The 23,849-nt window shown below is 31.2% G+C and overlaps 1 protein-coding gene across 1 annotated transcript in view; it reads left to right on the top strand.

Annotated features, from left to right (window-relative positions):
* Positions 1-14,012: 14,012 nt before the first annotated feature.
* The window catches only part of Fbxl7 (F-box and leucine-rich repeat protein 7), a 103,324-nt gene continuing 93,487 nt past the window's right edge, over positions 14,013-23,849 (top strand). Inside the window, exon 1 of the mRNA XM_088263546.1 lies at positions 14,013-14,911. The gene's annotated coding sequence lies outside the window, so the exon portion shown is untranslated. The remainder of the gene's footprint in view (positions 14,912-23,849) is intronic.

The raw sequence follows: 23,849 nt of genomic DNA on the forward strand, positions 1-23,849 counted from the left end.
GATTTATGACGTTCTTGAAAGGAGTGAGCGAAATATTGTTTATTATTACATTCTTTATCTAGTCTGCCTCCGTTGTGTAATGGTTAGCGTATAAAGCTACCGTGCTGGAGGTCCCGGGTTCGATTATCAGAAGTTGGTGAAAATAAAATTATTGAGTTTACACTCTTATATTTATTTGATATTATCCTGGCTTAGTTCCTGAACAGCAGAAGTGATCACCTTGCCTTCATGTAAGTAACGATCAAGATAAACACTGTGTCAGTATGATGCAGTGCCCTATGCACCATTAGGTGCGGGTAAAGGTGAGAAGAAGAATTATAATTTATCTAGTTTTGCTAGGTCATGTGATGGGTAAAGTATAATATATTCTAATGAGTGGTGATGACAATTGGTGATGAATAATTCCACAATGGTGGATAAGTCAAATGACTTTTAGTTTTTGAAGCAAAGAAACATTTAGTATCGGGTTTTGTGTTTGACTATGCGTTGAAATCCTAAACAATGGAGTAAAAATATTAAACATGTAAGAAATCAAATTATGATTTTAGAAAACCAAGATTCAATTTTCCACCACTGTTCAACAGTGGAAATGGTTTAAGGATTCCTGTCTTCAAATTCCTTACATGAGAAGTATTTAATTTGGGTAGTTGAGTTCTTAGAAACTAAAGGGAGAATTTATGTCTCAACTGATCGGCAGGTCGCTTCGTTTTATGAAGTTTTGTCTGTCATTATGGCTATAAAAAAATCGTGCTGGATAAGATGTCTATCGAGATACTAAAACATGTAGATAATCTCAATCAAGTGCTTTTGGTTTTGTACTGACATCGCTTGGTGGAACTGCATTTTGTATAATAAAACAGCAAGATATACCTTTTTCACTTTTTATTAATTTGACCAGTGACCAGGTTTCTTGGATACCGGCACCATACTGAGGGGAAGGGGTAGACAAAATCCCATGTGTTGTGGTCTAAATATAATAATTTATAGTTTTCCACCTTTAAACGTAGAGGTCTCATCAATATCAATAAACATATTTCGTGAGCATCATTCCGTCAATTTTTGAGTTTAGGGAATATGTTTTCTTTTCTTGAATATTTTCCGCAGCTACTTTGAGGCACATTTTATTAACTTTATAAAATTAAATAACTTAATTTGAACCACTTTTTTTAATAAATACAATTTAACCTACCGGTTTCGACAATAACCTTGTCATCATCAGGGTTTATTCTAATTAAAAAAACATTGAAAACATTAAAATACTCTCACCAAAAACTTGCACACACTCCGTTAAAATCCTAAATGTTACATTTAGGATTTTTACGGAGTATGTGAAAGTTTTTGGTGAGAGTATTTTAATGTTTTTCAATTGAAATAAACCCTGATGATGAAAAGGTTCTTTTCGAAACCGGTAGGTTAAATTGTATTGATTAAAAAGTGGTTAAAACTAAGATATTTAATTTTATAAAATATGTTTTCTAATTATTAGACTGTTCTCACATTCTGGTTTAAAGTTTTGTTCTGAACGTAAAACCATGATTCAAAAATCAGTTAAGGTAAAATTTGGATTATTTGAGAAATTCTTGGATAATTCTGTTGCTTTCCGAGTTTACATCGCGTTTCACGTATGCATTATTACCCAGAACGCGAGTGATAAGACACCTGCCATGATAAATTCCTGTACATTTTTCTAAAGAAATGTTCATACATATGTTACTACTACTACTACTACCATCGCGCCGTTTCCCCGCAGAGGAAAGCAGAGAGGATAGAACGCTATACTCTTCAATCCAGACACACACTCCTAGCTTCCTTCACATCAATACATCTAGTCATACACAAGGGCGTGCATTCCGTACAGGTAGAAAAACAGTGCCTATCATAACTTACCAACGTGACATATAAAAACGCAATCAGTACCTACCCTACCTTACTAAGTAGTACCTAGCTTACCTTACTACCTACCTTAACCGTCTACCCTTATTAATTCTCTGTGTACGCTACTGGTCATACATCCACAGACTTTTGGTACCCGATTATGATTACTCCCATTACACAGACTTTTGACACCACCAGATTTTAGGTTCTTATTGATCTGATCGCGCCAAGTCTGTTTCGGCCATCCTCATTCTATTCTTCCACTCATATTCACCAAATATACTTTTGTAGTCATTCTTTTGCTATCTATTCGCTCCACATGTCCATACCATATATACTTTTTATTTATTAAAAAAGGGTTAAAGTTTATGTACTTTGGTAGTGTAAAACATGACTGTAATTCATAATTCTCGACAAACCTTATTTACCCCACTTAATCCTCGGATGAAGAAAAACGCAAAAGTGTTAATTTGTTATAATGTATATTTGAAGCACCAAATTTGTGATTTTCCATTTTATAATTAAAATGTAACTTTGTTTTAAAATCACTATAAATATTTTATTATAACTTAATTAAAATGAAATATTTAGAGTGATTTTAGTATTAATAGTTACTTAAGTATTAATCAAGACTGATTAATACTAAAGAAGCGGTTAACTTCAAAACCGGTTGACATTTTAACTCAGTTATAATAAAATATTTATAGTGATTTGAAAAACAAAGTTACATTTAAATTATGTTAATTTGTTGTGTTATTAAAATTAAACACTTGAATATACCACTTTATCGAGTTTTATTTTTATTTACGACTAGTTTAGAAAACGACAGTTGTTTTCATCTTCTCATACAAATTAAAACTAACGAACAAAAATATATTTAGGTGTATATATAGGTTAATAAATATAGGGAGGGGGGTTAAGGAACAAGATTTTTTGTAAAAGGAAACATTGATAATAATGGTGACATATTTAATTTGTTGATTCCTAAGCACTGTTAAAATCTCTAATAGATGTATAATATGAAGCATTTTGAACCCTATTGAAGGTTTTTATCTTTTCGGTGGTTTGGTTGTTCGAAGAATGGCCGAAATTCTTTTCAGACGAAGGCGCACGCGCATATCGTAGCGGCGGTGCTGAGGATGAGGTCGGTATGTTTTGATATCGTGTTCCTGAAGTATTAAACATTTAAGAAATGTTATTCATCTGATCTCGGCCTGTTGACATTGTCTCACATGGAACCACCCACTGCGAGCAGACCATTATATTATACTCTGCGGAGAAGCCCTCCAATTTTAAATCAAACCTTACACGAGCATTCACCGAAATAAAACTGTAGTGGCCTTTATGCTTTTGGTCGTGTGTTTTAGTTTTTAAGGTCAACCATCAATAATGCTAGCTTCAAAGTGGATATGAAAGCTCTGTCATCTTTGAAATTTAAATAATTTAAATTGTAACAATAGAATAGAAGAACATTTTGAGCGTTTGAGTTTCTGCTCAATAAAAAACTTCTTTTCATCTCACCAATAAATGTCTCCAGTGAAGTTCTAGTGGTTCAAGAATAATGTTTCAAAATTGGTTCAAATATATAGAACTTCCAAGAATTTGAGTAGTGTGGTTGTCGATAATGGGTAGAATTGGTGAATGTTATACATGTGTAAAGTGATTACTTAAACCAGCCTATGACGGTCGTCAGCCCCGTAAATGCCCAGACTTCCATATTATTCTTCATCTTTGATGAGATGTCAAAGAATAGAATATAACATGTTTCCGTTGAGTATTTAAAATGTTTGAGGTAGGTATCTAAGAAGTGGAATCTCAAAAGACTAGTGTGTCAAACACCAGTGAAATTGATTTAAGAATAGGCATATCTAAATAGATGAGAAGAAGATATTTAAATTTATTAATTGATGCGGTATTTGAAAATGATGCGAAATGTATCGAAACACGTGTAACGATAGATTTTAAGAAATCGTAGTAATTAATAACTAAAACTCGATTAAAAAAAGGTAATTTAAGTCTTTCCGGAATGTAAAACTTCCTGATAGAAAAACCTACACCATGACTTAAAAAGATAGAGGAAGATTGGAAGAGTTAAAGTTTTGGTATTTGAGATGAAAAGAAAAAATTGCTAGATGGCAAGACTTACAAAGATTTTCGAATTTTTGTAGAAAAATAAATAGTCCTTGAAAAAAAAAAGCGCCAGAGAAAATATTTAAAGGCAAATTGATGACGCTCGATGATCTCATCACTACTGTAAAATGTGAGAAATAGAAAAAAAATAAAGAAGATTTATACCAAAAAAAGCAATGTGATTCAGTAAAAAAAAGGTAGGAGGTGTGTTGTACAAAGATGTTAAACACCTGAATTTGGACAGAGAGCGGTGGAGCGGCCTAATTCTTAAGTATTATATTAGTATAACAATGAGTTTTGTGTTACATTATGTTAATATTTATACTTGATCGTGATAATATTTAAGCGTTTGTTCAGTTCACACACATTTCATCGAACACAATTATCTTACACATTAATAACTACCCTAATAATTCATTTCATTTTATTTAATAAGTTAATTTCAAAGCAAGTTTATGTTCACCTAAAATTATAATCGTTTGTTATTGAGATTATTACCAGAAAAAAATCCCAGTCATTTTTACATGATTAAATAAAGACAATTATGTTAAAATTAAAATATAACTTTAGTTATTGCTTCGAATGTAAATTATATATTTTGTAATTGACATATACCACAAAGTTATCAATGCTTTGAATAAAAAGCATTGATAACTTTGTGGTATGGTAATCCAACACTCTCCTTATAATCCTTTGTTTACTTTGTGTAAAATACCACTTTTTTAAACTCTTATTTGTGACTACCGGTTTCGGAAAATTAATCCATCATCAGGTTATTAAAATAAAATTATTACGAGTTGACATTTGAATAAAAACATTTTTTTTAAAGAGAGAAAGACGACAAGTGAATCGCAATGGGAATATTTTTAAAAGTGGATTAAAGTTACATTTATTTTGTTATTTATTTTATACAAATGTCCAATCGTTATAATTTTATTTTAATGAGCTGATAATGGATTAATTTTCCGAAACCGGCAGTCACAAATAAGTGTTTGAAAAAGTGGTATTACACAAAGTAAACAATGGATGATAAGGAGTGTAAATTATACAATTATCTTAGTTCCTGATTTTGATATACACACACACATCCACACACACGCACTCACGCACACACGCGCACATACACACACACACACACACACACATACATATATACACACATAAATATATACACATAAATATATGAGTTGGGAATTCTGAACATCTTGGTGACAACAACATAGACGCAATCGTATATATACCCGCATAGTCTGACAAACGCATTCTAGATTTGTCTCTCCTAAAAACCAGTCACTTACTTAGAGCTACCTAGTAATACTTACGTGTATTTATAATAAACCTTAGTTAAAATACTAGCGAGTTATTACTGACATCTTAAACCTTAGTTCAGAACACACATAAAAATTAAAACAATTATTTTTTTATAACTTGATTTTAAATTAGCAGGATTCGTTTTTAAAAAAACTATAAACCATCAACAAAAAAAAAACTAATGTTGAAACATGTGAAGCACATGTAATACGAGTATAATACGAGATAAGTATGCTCACATTATACTCGTATATTTATGTTTTATTCCTAATAATGTCTTATGTAACGACTTTGCATCCTTCCCCACATCAATCAACAAGTTGGACATTTTCCTGTAAGCCTCGGAGGCTGTATTTACATATATGTAATGTACTTATAAGACACGATCTGTGAGCCTTTGTCTAGAAATACCGAGTTGAAGCAGATACTAAAGATACGTAGTAGATTGCATTCAAATACATTGCTTTATGACAGACGATGTGGCGTAGTTAGGGTGACAGTTGACCGCGAAACTGGTAACGTGGGTTCGATTCCCATGCAGTTAGTTATTTGTTAACTGTAAGTTCTTAAACGAACAGAGCTTTCATAAAAAAAACTGTTAGGCAGATTTTTATTTTTATCAGATTATCAGACCCTATGGATAATATATGAATATGCTAGGTGTCTCAACTTGATGAGACATCTTACGACTTGGTATTTGGTTGGTTTAAGTGATCACTTTATACCCTTGTGTAATAGTTTAAGAAATATGTCTGATTGTAGCGCCATCGGTTGAGAAATAAGTGGAGTTATATTAATGTAATAAACGTTTTCAAAAAAAATACTTTTAAAAGAATATCATATAAAGGTTGTTAACCATTATTTTCATTAAAACGTATTTTTTACCTTACTTGTCTTTAATCTTTAATCCTACATTTAATTTTAACACATTGTTCACTCATTTCAACAACGTCAAATATAAAAAAAAAACTTGATATTTCAGGAGATCGTTTTTAAAGTTTTATAAATTTAATAAAATGTATTAAAATAAATATTAAGTCATTTTTTGAACTTTTTACTATGCAACAGATCTTTTTAGGTAAAACCTAAATGTTTTTTCTCCATTTGAAAAATATTAAGTATATTTAAAAAAAGCAATACCTTTTCTTAAAAATGCAATAACAACACTTTTACCATGCAGCGGGTTAATATAAAGCTTAAAATATGCCTCTTTTGCTGGGATAAAGTACATTTTCTGGGCATTCCGAAAACATGCACAACTGAAAATTGATGATTTTTGATATATGACGTTGTTGAAAGGAGTGAGTGACATGTGTATTGGAGTGTTTGACATTACCAACGATGTATTATTATCTAAAATTGTACTAATTAAATGTATTTTTTCTTCTACAAAAATATGTCATAAACTTCAGGCAAATATTTTTTTTTATCAGCTATTTTAAACCGAGTGAATGAAAAACTTGTTTACGTTTCGAACAAATATTAAAAATTAAAAATCAAAGCTTACTACCATATCTGTTGAAAGTAGACAAATTTGATAAATGTATATTATTTATGACAAATATGATACGCATAAAATTGGTAATATTTATTTTTAAAACAATCGGCGGATTCATACATTCATTCATGTGCACACCGTGTATATCATTTTGTACAATATATCGATTTCGCTAAGTTCAACTATCTTCAAGAAGCACCTTGATGCTTACAGCTAAGCAAAAAAAGTACTAAAAATATTCAGCGGGCTTACAAAGGAGCTTTTGGCTTATGCGATAGCGTGGCCCAAGGCTTTGATACACTTTCAGATTTCCTTTAATTTATGCAGCTCTTATTGTATATCTAAATCTTAAGTGCCCATCCAGTCAAAAGGTTGCTCACTGAGAGCGATACAGCCTTCCAAGAGGACGCTTATTTTATTTGGCATAACTTACTTTAAATCAACTGATATTTAAAAAAAAATCTTTTTATGCCCCGCAGCACTGGCTTAGTGTTTTATTTTGATATTTATCATTTCAACTTTTGAAAATCTGTTTGAGTAAAATATTATTTTACTCAGATATATATATTTATATATAATATATATATATATATATATATATATATATATATATATATATATATATATATATATATATATATATATATATATATATATATATATATATATATATATATATATATATATATATATATATATATATATATATACATTTATATATATATTTATATATATGTATAAATAAATATATATATATACAAAAATATACATTATTTAAAAAAATGTATTGAATGTTTTGTTAAAATTGTATGACATAAATTTATAATAACAATAAATTTACATGTGTAATAATATAAAACATGCTGAGGAAACAAGGTAAGTCTATTCTTGATTAACCTTACATAATGGTTGAACCAGATCTGTTTTTACAACATCCTGTATAGGTAAAGCTGTGTGATTAGTGATTATAGTGTGAATACACCTTAACAAGTTGAAGATAGATGGTCCAGGACAAAAACTTGTCAAGTTTTCAATTGCGCGCATAGGAAAAGTGGTCGTGCGTAGAATCCTTAATCGATCATCCGTACTCGTAATATAGACTCGAGGCTATGGACTGTTTACTAGAAATCCTTTATGCTTCATTATACAGTCGTGTAAACTACCATATTGGAAGTCTTATTAAATGAAATACATAAATAGACTCGTTATTTTTTGACATCTCATCAAAGATGAAGAAGAATATGGAAGTCTGGGCATTCACGGGGATGACGACCGTCATAGGCTGGTTTAAGTGATCACTTTAAACACGTGTAACATTCACCAATTCTACCCATTATTGACAACCACACTACACAAATTCTTGGAAGCTGTGTATATATGAACCAATTAAGAAACCTTGTTCTTGAATCACTAGAACTTCACTAGAGACATCTATTGGTGAAATGTAAAGAAGCTTTTTACTAAGCAGAAACTCTAATATTAGTATGTGAGGTCCGAATCCTGGATTATAATCACGCACATGAGAAACGCCAGAAAAAAACATTTTCATTTTTATTATTTAAGCTTATAATTTGACTAGACAATTTATTTTCAACATTTTGAGTGTGTCCAAATACTTATTCACAAAATCTGGACTTCCATATTCTTCTTCATCTTTGATGAGATGTCAAAAAATAATATGAAGGTAACTCCTGTAATTGGAGATAATCCATATTTTGTGAACAAGTATTTGGACACACTCAAAATGTTGTAAATAGACTCGTTAATATTTTAGACGTCAATTTGAGATGGAGTAGAGAACGATAGATCCATTGCCTCAAATTGAGTCTCAAGAGAATTTGACAAACAAATGCAAATATTGATACGAGCATATCACTCATACGATGAATAAACTGGTAAAAATGAAGTGTCTGAAATAAAATTTTTATTGCAGTTATTTCTTATAAAAAACCATATGTGAGTTGTTTGGGAATGAGTCTCATCATTGTTCAGTTGGAATTAGTTTTATGTTATAAAATTCTTAACAAAAGAAATTCAACAACAACGCATATAAGTATTACTAAGAAATAAAACAACGAATGGGCTTATAAATGGCAGAATAGTGTATGAAAAAAAAGATAAAATTATCACTTAAGCCATCTTCCATATTTTTTCGTTTAAAAATGATAGATGCTTCATCTCAAGTAGACACATTTATAATATTTTTTTATATATGATCCGTAGGGTGAATATCCGACAGAATGAAAAAAAAGGAGAAACAATATGGAACTCGCATATTTAAAAACAAAGAAAAAATGTTAAGTATGTTCAAACACTGTATGCATATTATTTCAAATGATACGGAATGCATCTAAAAAAGTGTCACAATAGATTTTATGCAAATATTTTGCTTGTAGTAGTATTTACTAAGTGAAACTTAAATTAAAAATGGATAGATTTTACCACAAAGTGACTGTCGAATCAATTTTAAAAAATTATACCATAGCAATATTTACCTAAGAAATTATTTTTAATTTTGACGAAGAATTTTGTTTTGTGAACACAAAAAAATTAATGAATGTTTTCAGATGGCAAAAGCGCAGGTTTAGGTCGTGGTCTTATTTGTTGAACGATACACGTTTTTCTTATCAAATCTAATGAACGGATAATTTTGATCCAGAAATTCGATTCCCTCAAGGCAATTCGAGGTCTGATCATCTGATCACTGCTCGGCTGTAATTTAATATGTGATTGATTTATTTATCAGGGCAATACATCATAATAAATACATCCAGCAAGGAGACCCCAGCATCGGGGAGACTATCTCGGTCACGAGTGAGTAGGCGAGCGAATAATTGCGCATTTTTCGTATAAATCACGCTATAATTAGTATTATTTATTAACTGCGGCCAATACACCATTACTTATGTAAAAATACCAACATAATACATTTTTCGGGACGAAATGATTTTAAAAGTAATTATAAGTTTTTATTGTTGCGCAATTTGGCCATGTCTGCTTTTGGGCAGTCTGGATTTATTTATTACGAGTATCACATTCTAATGACGCAACGATTAAGATCTGAAAACAAAAAATAACAGCGAAAATATTATTTTCTAACTAATTAACTAACTTACCATTACGACACTTCCCAACAGGAGTAGTCAAAGAGAATAGAACGCCACACCAATCTGTCTTTGGAAACAATATTCGTCCCTTTCGCATGCAAGCATCTCCTCATACATACACGTCGACTATTCCGACTCCTGACCTGACCACTTACAAGTATGTGAAATACTTGATCATGCCGAATTCTCCTCGGTTTTCCTCTGCTGTTATTAACAACCACATTTGCCTCATATTTTTTAAAATCCTTTCTTTACTCATTCGATTCACATGCCCAAACCATCTCAACACGCATTTCTTAATTTTATCGAAAATGCTTATCTCAGCCATTATTTTCAGATTATTTTTCAATGGAAACCGAGCTACCTGTCAAGAGTTGAGAAAAACTAAACTTATGTTTTTTTAGGTACTAAAAGAATTTCATGTTATCAATAATTTCAGGTATCAGAAAAAGACATCAACGAACGGTTAAGCGCGAGACCTCGGGGTGTTTACTTTTTGTTTCTACCTTTTTTTCATAGGCATGTTTTCATAAATTTATGATATATTTTATGACATGTTAATTTATTCCTGAACATTTTACAGATTAAACAAATTTCATTTTAATTGATTCCAATTAAAACGCGATCTTATGTTTTATTTTATTATTTGTACGTTGCAACTGGATTTTTAATAGAAAGTTTAATTTTTATTCCTTGACATATATGTATGTATTTGTATATGTATTCTACTGCTACCATCAAGTCATTTCGCTACAGGGGTAGGCAGAGAGGATGGAACGCCACACTCTTTTGTCTTGACATATACTCCTAGCTTCCTTCACATCCATACATCTAGTTATACATGCTCTCCAATTGCGTAGACTTTTGACACCGCTAGATTTTAGGTTCTGATTGATCTGATCGTGCCAAGTCTTTTTCAGCCGTCCTCGTTCTGTTCTCTCGCTCATATTTGCCAAATATTTTTACTCATTTTCTCGTTATCTATTTGCTCCACAGTTCCATACCACCTTAAAGAACTCTTTTTAATCTTCTCGATTATCCCTAACCCAGCGTTACATTCCATAAGATATAAATAAAGAAGTTTTAAAATAATTATTGATATGAAATATTATCTCGTCATTAATACATAAATACCCGCCCTATTTATATTTAAAGCGTATCAAAAAACCTTTGCTGTATTTATTTATATCGAGAATAAAAATATAAAATAACACACTTGTTTTTTTACCACTTAAATTTATTTATGACTACTAGTTTCAGAAGCTAAGCTTCCATCTTCAGGTCTAATTAATAACTTAAACATAATTAATAAATAACTGTTCTATAAATAAGGAGTGTGGTAAGTTAAGCGGAGGGGGGGTTAGTCTAGGGAGTGGAGTTTGAAAATTAATAAGTATTTTTTAGACCTGAAGATGGAAGCTTAGCTTCCGAAACTAGAAATCATAAATAAACTCTATTGGTAAAAAAACAAGTGCTTTATTTAATAATTTTAACATGTGTTACCGCAAAGTAAATGCCAAAACAATAAATAAAATTTCAAGAATAATTTTAAAATTACGCTAAGCGCCTTAATTACTTCATTAAGTTTATTATTTTAAGTGTTTTAAGCGGGTAATTATTCAGTTAGACATTCAATAAAATTTGCATACTTTTGAGATTCTTATTGCATTTGCATATTCAAAGCACTCCATCTACGGTATCATCATAATGTTTTTATGTGCATTCATGTTGTGGTTACTGAAAAAAAAGTATTTTTAATATTAAAATCAAACACCAATTTTTAGGGTTTTCTGAGTTGTAATTTTGTTTTTAAAAAATTCGTGGCATTTGTTTTGCTTTGTTAGTGTTTTATCAAACTACTTAATTTTATATTTATTTAACTTCTTGAACAAAATGTATGTTAGAACAATATGGATGTTCGATAATGGGTACAATGGTGAACGCTTAAGCCAGCCAAATACCAAATGCAAAATCGTAAGCTCTGACATGCTTAAACATCCATATACATGTTTCATATCAATTGAGACACTAAAAAATGACATCTCATCCCAAAGGGTGAATAATCCAGTGTCCAAAATACTAAAAATAATATCAATATTGCCCCATAAAGAAAATATTGGATTTTCAATAATGACGAATATTTCCGGCAGGAAGCGGAAGCTAAACTGGCAGTGCACAACGGAGTCCTGGTTCCAACTCTAATGTATGGAAGTGAAACACGGAGTTGGCAAAAGAAGGATGAAAGAATGTGTGACAAAACGATGTATGATAGATGTGCGAATAGTGAAATAAGGAAGGAATGCAAAGCTGAGATAAGCATTATCGATAAAATTAAGAAAGGTGTGTTGAGATGGTTTGGACATGCAGAACGAATGAGTGAGGAAAGAACGGTAAAACAAATTTATGAGGCGAATGTTAGCGGGAAAAAAAGCAGAGGAAGACCGAGAAAAACATGGCACGATCAGGTATGCCACATAATTGAAAGTGGTCAGGTCAGGAGTCGTAACAATCGGCGGGTATGTATGAGGAGATGCATGAACGTGGAAAAGGCGAAGAATGTTTGCAAGGACAGAGTGGTGTGGTGCTCTATTCTCTCTCCCTACCCCTGCGGGAAAGCGGCGTGATGGTTAGTTAGTTAGTTAGTTTTTTTTATAATGACGAATATTTCCGAAGCCGTTACTAAATTCCAATGCAAGGTGCTTATGGTGATTCTGGTTTAACTGAAATTATATTTTATCGAGCGGCATTTAGCCTCGTGGTAGTAGTTACAGAGAAATTATTTATGATTGAGTTGATGTATGGAATAGTTGCGTGAGGAATTTCATGGTGGCTCCATATTGCCCCGGAGGGATATATCGTTCTCAGCACTTCTCGGCCAGAACTCAAATAACTACCTCTCTGCCTCTTCAAACATTCGGACTGCGATCGCCACTAGAGACTACAATATAATGCTTATTTATTCATACAAATAGGTCGTACGTACTAACTTCGAAGGAAACATCTATTAAATTATGTATGGTTAGTTAGTTAAAGACAGGTACCAGAATATAAAAATATAAAAAATGTCTATATAATACAAAAAAAAATAGTACATACATACATAGTAGACAGTTGAAACATTTGATTTTCCTTATCCTCCATCGTTCACTTTGAATAATGTCGTATGAAAACAGTACTTCATGAATACTGTTTTTGGAATAACCATTCCATCATCAGATCAATTGTAGACTACATTAAACCCGATAATGGAAGTAGCGTTTTTAAATGGTGTGAAGTGAACGATGAATGATAAGAAGAGTGTTAAATTACCATACCACAAAGTTAACAATATTTATAGATATGTATATATATATATATATATATATATATATATATATATATATATATATATATATATATATATATATATATATATATATATATATATACATATACATGCATATACGTATTAATTGCGGACACTAACTGAAATGAGACAATTATTATTCCTAAATTGAAATGTGTTCAAAATAATAAATACATTTGATTTAACGTCTGAAACGATTATTTTGCTTTGCAAAAACTAAACTGTAAATGGAAAACTGGGTGTATGAAAAACACGATGTCGAGTTGGGGTGCCCCAGGCTACATTTCAACTGGAATGTTATATTTTAGGTATGTAGTAAGACATGTGAGGCAAAATGTTCCATGCATCAAAAGTGTTGCAATCCTTTCTGTAGATTTTGTTTGAAGCTTTTTTATAAAAGAGTTGTTTTACAGGTTGCGTTTTTAGATCTCAGAAGACGGTCAGTAATCCTCGTGAATTGAATATAAGACATGATTTGAAATCAAACATGGAAGCTTTCCTTTGAGCTTTTCTAGAATAATATGGTATAACATAAACACACTGGGTTATGAAAAAAATAAATACTGAAACATTTTTGAAATTTCTAATGGGGGAAAAATCGGTAGATTTGAAGATGGATGATCTCTAGGTTTAAGTTGTTTTGCTTGGGAAATTTTCGAAGAGATCCGCCATCTTGATTCTAAAGAGTGTACTTTGTGTGAAGGTATGTTCGTTGTTCTGCGATGGCGCCTCTCTCGACAAGTTCAGTAAAGCCGCGGTTTTCGTTCCGGCAGCACAGCTTGGCGAGCCGCCATCTTGTGTCTTGCCCGCTCGTCGGTATCACATACTTGTCAACCGTTCCAAAACAAAAAAAAGCACTCAGTGCGACTTCAGAAGCGGTAAAACTCAACCGTGAATATCAGAATACTCTGATTTCAAAGCGTTTGTTACTTTAATTGTAGTTTCGTTGAAATGTCGCGAGTTTTACGTCGCTGCCAATATTGGGAACTGTTATCGGAATGTAACTTGTGACTTCAACTCCTCGACGTTGTGTCAGTGTTGGTACTGTTTTGTTCGTGTTTGTGTGTCTCTTTCGAGAAGATAGCGGAGAAAACGTCAAGAAAGAGAGAGTAGAAGAGTGTCGAGTGATAAAAACTGTTGCTCTGTCGGTTATTGCGGGTGTGTGCGTGTCTTGTCTGTCATACTTTATACTTCAACTGCAATGAGAACTTATTATTACTAAGCTCGTATGTGTCCGATTACGAAGTTATTCTAAGAAATCACATCTAGTCTTTGCAATTTACTCCTTTGAACTACTGAATCCGTTTTCAAAAAGTCACTTGTTTGAGTACAAATACTTACATTATAATATCAGTCAAAAAACAGTTCAAAATATTACGCTTACATAAAATTGCGAACAGAATTTGCACAAATGTTTATACTATACATAGTTACTTTGTAATCTGACAAAACAAAGACATGTTGTCATTATGAAAACAGATGTTGAAATAATCATAATAAGTGAATTGATTTTAATTTAATAGTATACATTAAAAGTGAATTTTATTAAGTGTATACACTCGTATTGGGAAGGAGTCAATCGCACAGAGGAGAGAATCCATTGGGCTGGCTGTGGAATGCGACCTACTTGACAGCCGAGTTTAGGTAGGGAACTATTTTATGCATTTAAGCTTTGGAATTTGTTCATAATAACGACACTGGAATGTAAAAAGGCACAACGGGACACTTCGGTAGAAAAAAAAACATTTACACACTTTACGTCAGGTTAATTTTCTGTGTAAAACACACCTGTTGACTTCGATATCTGAAAGCTTTGCAGGTTTCAAAAATTGTCAACCATTTAAAAAATATTTTTATTAGATTTATGTTTTGTACTGACATTTCTTGGTGGAAATGCATTTTATAGAATAAAATGACAACTATGTAGTTTTTTCCAAGTGAATTTTATTTGATCAGCGACCGGGTTTCGTCGTAACCGACATCATCAGACTGGTGAATATTTTTAAGACATCTCAACATATATGAAGAAGAATATGGAGCTCTGGACATTTGCTTATCGTGGCTTACGACGGTCACAGGCTGGTTTAAGTGATCACTAAAAAGTGATCATTAAAAATAACTCCTGATTGGAGATAATCCAGATTTGTGAACAAGTAATTGGACGCACTTAAAATGTTGCAAACATTTTTTATCTTTTTTGACATCTCAATAAAGATAATTAAGAATATGGAAGTCTGGGTATTTATGCGGCTTACGAACTGTCATAGACTGTAACATTAACCATTCTACCCACGATTAATATAATGACGTTCTATGATTGAGTTCACAACAGCCATCTATGATTGGATTAAGAAAACGTTTATTTAGCAGAGACCTTTTTATTTATATGCAAGATCCGGAATAATTTACATTTTATAAAATGTAAAATATGTAAAATGTAATATAAATGTAAAATGTATATAAATGTAAAGTAATGTATATTTTATAATATGTAAAATGTGTTAAATGTAATATAAATGTAAAATGTATATAAACGTAATATAAGTGGAGAAACTGAGATTTGTGAACAAGTCTTTGGCCACTTAAAATGTTGTGAAATATTTTTATCGACAAAAATATAATTTTCCTTAATTTTCTCTTAAATTTAATATTTAAAAATCACAATTTAGAAAAAAAAATGGTAGGTTCTGATCTAATTTGTACATTTTCTAAGTAAAAAAATATTGATGTATGGAATTAGTGATTAAAATGTAGACCTGTTGGTTAATATATATGTATATATTTACGCTATATATAATAGTTGGTTATGAAATTTAAAAAGTTACGAGATTTTATACGGTAGTAATTAAAATTAATAAAAGCCCATACTAGCCATTTTTTTTATAATTACTAAGCGTTTATGAATTTGGTAAATTATAAGAAAAACTGATTCTGCGTTATTCAAAATCAAAACTATATAGCAAATGTTTCTGGTGTACAATTTTTTTTCGAAATGTCGCTTGGAACCTTTTCGCTTTCCAGCCTCGAAATATCCCACTATCCCGTCTACCTGCGGCTGGCCTTTATGCAGGACAATGATAACATTCCAGGAATGCAGTAATAGCGTTATTTTAATAGTTACCTACATACATTAAATTCCTTTTAAACATTCATATATGCATAACTCCATAACTTACTAATTCAATATTTTGAATTAAATTTTACAGTACGTTTATGTATGAAGGTACCTAACGTACTCATAAATAACTAAAGCTAACTATCACACCGCTTCACCGCAGGGGTAAGCAGAGTTTGTATGTTTTTAAATACATACTTCGCCTCTTGCACATTTATACCCACTGATTATTCCGACTCCTGATTTGACCGCTTTCAAGTATATGAGATACTTGATCATCCTAAGTTTTCCTTGGTTTTCTTCTGCTCCTATTTCCAACAACATTCACTTAAAAAAATTGTTTTAACGTTTATCATACAGCGTTTTCCCGCACATTCTTCTGAGGGATCGCATTATTATTATTATTATTATTATTATTACATATTATTATTATTTATTCTGCACTTTCTTCATGTTACGAAATGACGATTTAAGTATAAAAAAGTAAAACACTTGTAAAATACCACTTTTTGTGTTTATTATTGTGAACACTACTCGTTTCGAGAACTACTGATGTTCTCGTCAACAGGTGAAAATTGAAACTGGTTTTGTATAAAAAAAATGTATTCTTACTTGTTTATGAAACATATGAGGTTCTCGAAACTAGTCGTGTTTACATTAATTATCACTTTATTTTTATATTTTAAATAGTTATTTTTTATATTGAAAGATTACCCTCATGTCATTCATTATTAACATAACACTATATTTAATTGTCTCCAGAAATAAAAAAATCACCTATTCTTAACGTCCAATAAAAAGTGAAAACTATTCAGTAAAAGATTCATTATCAAAAGATTAAAATTATACACAGAAAAATAAAAGTAACTATCATTTCTCAGTCACATCAAAATAAATCCTCAAGTAAGAATTATATTTGTTGTTACTCAAGCAAATCTTATTGTGTAATAAAATGGAGAAAATCAATTATAATAATAGCAACATTGTCTGCTTGTTATATCTCTCTTAACCGAGTTTTTAATAATGTCTTTATATTGTAAATTATTACATGTACTTTTCCTATTGTTATGAAAATTGAAATTAAATTAATTTTTACTGTGAAATTGAAATAGAAAACGATTGGATTTCATGTAAAAATGAATTAGTTACAGGAAAATGATGTAAAGATATTGAAATGAAACATTCAGTATAAAATTTATATGTAGTTTTAGATGAAAATAAATATTGTACGTTTTATCACGACAAATAATATATTCAGTGTAAAAAAAACTTATATATTTATTTTTACATAATTTGTATATTATTTTGGAATAAAGGTATCTGTATTTTCACCAGTTGATGAGAACAGTGAAGCGTCTCTTAGTATGAAAAATTATTTAGGAAGGATTTTGCATTAATTTCATAGAGGTCTTTGCTAATTAAAAACTTATTCAATTCAATCCTGGATGCTGTCGAGAACTCGCATATGAAATAAGGTATCGATTGAAGGAAATACGAGTAAATACAACTTCCAAAAATTCCGAAAAAACTGTAGAAATTTCAGTAGTGTGGCTGTCAATCATGCGTAGAATGGTGAATGTTACATACATATAAAGAGATTACTTAAACCGGCGTATGATAGGTCGTATGCCCAGTAGATACCCAGACTTCCAAGTGCTTGTTCATCTATGTTGGAGTATCAATACAGAGAACATTCGTAGTTCTCGAAACTAGAAGTGTTTACATCAATAAACTCAACGGTGGTCTTGTACAAGTGTTTTATTTTTATAAAATGTTATGTTTTTCCACCAAGTTAGTGCAAAATAAATAAATAATTTATTATGTGAGAACGTTTTTTTCATCTTTCAGTTGAATCCATTAATTAGATTTTTTTTAAAAAATCTTAACAATATTTAAAAGCTCTTTTTTTTTAAAGTGACGTATGAAACATAGTAAAAAACTAATACAGATTGTATTTATGTAAACTTTAATCAATTAATGATTTTTGTCTGCCTCCATAGTGTAGTCGTGAGTGCATTTATCTACTATGCTGGAGGTCCTGGGTTCCTAGGAGGGTCAAAATAAATAACAGTATTTTTTCACTCCAATATTTATATGGTATTGGCCTGGGCTGGGACATTAAATGCAATGCTCATTGCCTTACCTTCATATTATCAACGATCAAATAAACATTGCATCAATTTCTTGCAGTGCCCTATTCATCGTTTATTGGGGACGAAGGTCATTAATAAGTACATACAATGATTCTTAACAATCTTATTTACTCGTGTCTCTATTCAGGCCATATTTATTTTAACATGATATTACTGAAAATACTATTTTATGCAACCGTTACCTTATGAATAATAAAAATTTAATAAATAGAATTGGTGGTAACCCTGCTTTCAATAGATCTGTTAGAATTAGTTTTGTGCCTAAACCGCCCTTTTTATACATGTAGAATGTTGAACGAATCGATTTGTGTGATGATTCTGGTTGCTTTGCACGCAAGAAACGACTCGATAGTACGAGTAGCTGTGGTTCTGTGATAGAACGAACTACGCCGCTCTATCTGCACTACTTAGCAGTGGCGAACCGTAACTTTTCAAACCGAGAAGCTTTAAAAATATGTAGACACTACACCATTTATGTAAAAATTAAAACATACATACATAGAAAAATCGATGTTAAAATGATACAAATAATTGGATCTTCCTCGAATATTTCATTATTATTATTATTTAACGTAAATAATTTTGTCAATTCTTCAAAGCTTAATGAGTTTCAACAAACACATTATTTTCTTATTTATTTATTATTTCTCAAAAGAAATTTTAACAACCCGTTTCTTAAGGAATTGGACACATGTATTTTATTCTTATTATCTTTTCAATTGTATGAAAATTACAATTTTATTAAACTTATAATTATTTGGTCTTACTGGGTTTCCTGATAGATCTTCTCTTGCAAAGCAAAATTTTTAATCTCGAAAGTTTATCCCGATTTAAAGGTGAATTTACATTTCAAAGCTTTCAATATCCCTGTCACTGCTAATCTAAATCAATACAAGTTAGTATAACCACCACCAAATTTTCTAGAAGTGCCCCAGTGTAGGCAGTGAAAGGGATTAGTAGTTAGTTAGTTTAATAAGTCAGCTAGATCCGAAGGCATATTTTACTACTATTGTTTGATGAGTGTATGGAAATTATTAGTTTGTCATTAGTCGTGCTCTTTTGGATAACCGGTAGCTAGAACAGTGCCAGTCAATGTAGCATGATGATATGTTGTTTAGGTGATATTACTACTACTACTACTACTACTACTACCATCAAGCCATCAAGCAAGGGGTTAGCAGAATGGATGGAACGCCACACTCTTTTGTCCTGACACACTCCTCGCCTCCTTCACGTCCATACATCTATTCATTACGATTACGCAGACTTTTGACACCACCAGATTTTAGGCTCTGATTGATCTGATCGTGCCAAGTCTTTTTCGGCAGTCCTCGTTCTGTTTTCCGGTCACATTCACCACATATATTTTCTTAGTCATTTTCTGTTATCCATTCGCTCCACATGCTCCACAATAGCGAATAGGTGATATTATTAACGATAAATTGAACATAAAGATGGAAACAAAGTAACATTTTTTTATATGCACGAATCGCCACTGCCATCTACACTCGGTACAGTACACCGTCCTCAGTGTCTCGTCATCTCCAGTCTTCCGGCAATTTTGTTTGAATTATGTTACCTCAAATAGATTTTCATGTTATTTTATGGGTGAGATTAATTTCCATCCGCTTTATAGACCTCAACTATTACTCAGTCTGAGTGTTCTGCATTTTTGATGCTGTAAATATCGTGTACTTGGTGCTGCGGTTTTCAAAGTGCTATCCGTGTAGTCTATAAAAAGATACACGAGAATTTGTTTTATAGGCAATAGTTTACTATAAAATATTCACTATTACTCAGACTAATGGCTTTTTTTGTAATATAAATAAATGATCTGAAATCTCGTTGCGGCCAATGTGCATAATATTATGATTTATTAATACCGCTTTTCGTGCGTGTAGCTTTAGCAGGTATCATGTGCTAAGAATATTTGGGTTAAAGAAAAGTTAATATGGAATTGGAAATCTTGTAAAGCATACTAATTATTTTGAAGAAAAAAAAGTAGTTAGAAAAATTGTGAAAATATCAGCACGCCAGCAATCGCAATACTGCGCTCTAGTGCTGTCACATATCAAGCATATACACATTTGTATATTCCGACTCATAATCTGACCACTTTCAAGTATTTGAAATACTTCATAATGCCAAGTTTTCCTTGGTCTTATTCTGCTTCTATTACCAACCATATTCGCCTCACAACTCTGTTTAACCATCCTTTATTCACTCACTCGATTCACATGCCCAAACTCTCTCAACACACCTTTCTTAATTTTATGGATAATGGTTATCTCAGCCTAATTTACCATATTTTCATTTATTTATTGATTTGGCGTTTAATTTCAAGAATTCCATTTTAATTTATGTATTCATTTTTAAGTAAAACACAGATTTTATTAATCTACCATGTTATATTTTATTCAAAAACACATTAAAATTGGACACATTAATTTTAGCATTTTCAAAAGAATGTGTTTTTTTAATAAAATACAACTTAGTAGATTACAAAAAACTAAGTTTGATTAAAAAAAATAATACATAAATTATATATTTTCCTTGGATCTTTTACATACGACGTTTTGTTTTTACAAACAATAAAAAAAAAATTGTATCATGTAGTACCTATGTATTAAAATTGAAGATGTTTTTTGCTATTGAGAAGTTTTTACGTTTAAAATATTTAAAACATTTTCATTACGTTTTTAAGCAAACGTAGCGCGTATCGGAAGATAAGGTTAGCATTATCTTGATAGGCAAGGTTGTTATAATAAATATAACGCTAATGTTCACCTTTTGGACAGCTTCACAAATTACTAGACATATATCTAAATTGATTTTTAACCAAATTTATGAATCCCGATAAATTTTTATTGGCTGCCGATTGTCGATTCTACGTATTACAGCTATTTTAAAAGCACATTAAAGCTTATGGTTTTCATAAACATAATCAGGGTTATATGAATTTAATTTGACAACATTGGTAATGAATTCAAATGACCGTGGAAAATTGTAAATATTTGAAGATGTACGCATATATACGTCCATAAAAAAACGTGTATTTATTTAATACCAACCTATTAAATTAAATGACATCAGCTTCGTAGGGAGGTCCAAAAGTTTCCAGCCTATGGGCTCACAATTCATTCACAATATTTTTTCGTGAATTGTATCTAATACAAGTGATTTCACACTCAAATATTTATTTTAGATTACCCTGGACTGTACCTAATATTAGTGATTTTACACTCTAATATTTATTTAAGATTACCCTGGACTGTACCTAATATTAGTGATTTTACACTCTAATATTTATTTAAGATTACCCTGGACTGTACCTAATATTAGTGATTTTACACTCTAATATTTATTTAAGATTACCCTCGACTGTACCTAATATTAGTAATTTTACACTGTAATATATATTTAAGATTACCCTGGACTGGTCCTTGTGCAGGAGAGATCACCTTGCCCTTATGTATGTAACGATTAAGATAACACTGCATCAATACGATACAGTGCCATACGTACTATTTGGTATGGACAAGGGTCAGAAGAGGAAGGTATATTGTTAAGATTTATACCCTATTAAACCTTTTGGGTTTTTGAAACTTTTGGGCTTACCAGCGTCATTCTTACGTTTCATAATAGATACTTGTGAATCTCTCAAACCATAAGTGATTAGTTTTGTTTGCTGTGAAATTTCATTAAATCTTGTAGAGTTATATCTCGAATCTCTCGGGATTAATTTATTTCGGCTCTTAGTAATTATTGTTATCTTAATTTATACGCCTATTTGCATTAATTTAGCGAAAGTTAATGCACGGAACATCCCGAAAGAAATTATATTAAATTAAATAAATCCCCGATATCAGATTGAAAACGGAAGATGGTATAAAGACATAGAGATGTGTTTTATTGATTCGGGTCCAGACTCTATTATAACTTGATTTCTATTTTTGTACTACAGTGCATTGGCACCATTCGAAAATAACTAATGAAAAATGTATTTTATTAAAAAACAAAAATTAACTAAACAGATATTTAAAGAAGAAAAATAGCGATAAAACAATAGTAAAATAAAAATTATTAATTAACCATCACGCCGGTTTCCACAGTGGTAGGCAGAGAGAATAAAACGCAACATCAATCTGTCTTTGCAGACAATCTTCCCCTCTTTTACATCATGCATCTCCTTATACATACCCGCCAATTATCTTACTAAATCGTGCCAAGTTTTTCTCGGCTTTCAAAAAATGTTTTAATTTTTATATTTAATAAGAAAATACAATTATTACGCGACGGTAAGTGATATAAAACGTTTTATTTGTATCTAGCTAATTTTAAAGTATAAGCCTTCTTTTTAGTTTGCAAACGGTGGATGACTTTACTTAGGAGTTATTTTTTTATCAAAAAATATTGCAATACATAGGAAACATTTTAGTACATGTTACAATTATTGACTCCCATAGCTTCTATTAACGTGTTTGTAGTTGTACCTTGGCTGTACCCGGCCACACGTTGCTGTGGCTCAGTCTGATTAAGTGGAAAATAAGGAAAAGAGAAAGCACACATTTATAAAATATTTAATTTCATAATGCTTGTGGGTCTACAATATGTAATTAGCTATTAATAAGCACGCTATCCGCCATCAGAAATATTTAGGACTGCGTGTGTTTTTCTTAAGTTCAACAGGTGGCGCTGTCATTTCGAAAAAACAAGCTGTTTAAAAAAACGTGTTTTTACATATCAAGGTAAAAACACATATTCAGGTCAAAATTTCATAGTAAACGGTGAGTTGCTTTAGAAGAATTAATATTTTGAACCAATTAACATAAACGCTATTACTTAAATAGATAACCGTCTATAAATACCAATTAAACAAACGTTTTAGTAACCCAAACCGAGTGGGGATGCCAAAGTTATGTTTTTTATGGTGTTAAAGGGTGTAAGAGTAGGATAATGTGCAATTTGCATCGGTTATGTGGGAGGGGAACGACCGTTTCATCGTGAGCGATATGGCGAAAGGTAGGTAAATGATTGGTGCTCGGCTCAACCCGAGGGACCTGAGCGATTATCGGAGATATATCGTAAACTTACGGGGTTGTGAAATAATATAGCATCAAATATTTTTGAAGAGAATCGAATTTGTAATATTTTGGTATAACTTTTAACAACATAGCCACACTGTAATATTTATTTTAGATATTTTAAAAATGAACCTGGACTGGCACCTGAAGCGCGGGGATGTTGATCTTGCTTTTATGTAATTAACGATCAACTAAATATATAGTTTTTTCTATATAAATTTTATTTGACC

Source organism: Brachycentrus maculatus, unplaced genomic scaffold (genome assembly GCF_059751285.1).
Source record: "Brachycentrus maculatus isolate JH-2025_06_01 unplaced genomic scaffold, ASM5975128v1 h1tg000201l, whole genome shotgun sequence".
Lineage (NCBI taxonomy): Eukaryota > Metazoa > Arthropoda > Insecta > Trichoptera > Brachycentridae > Brachycentrus > Brachycentrus maculatus.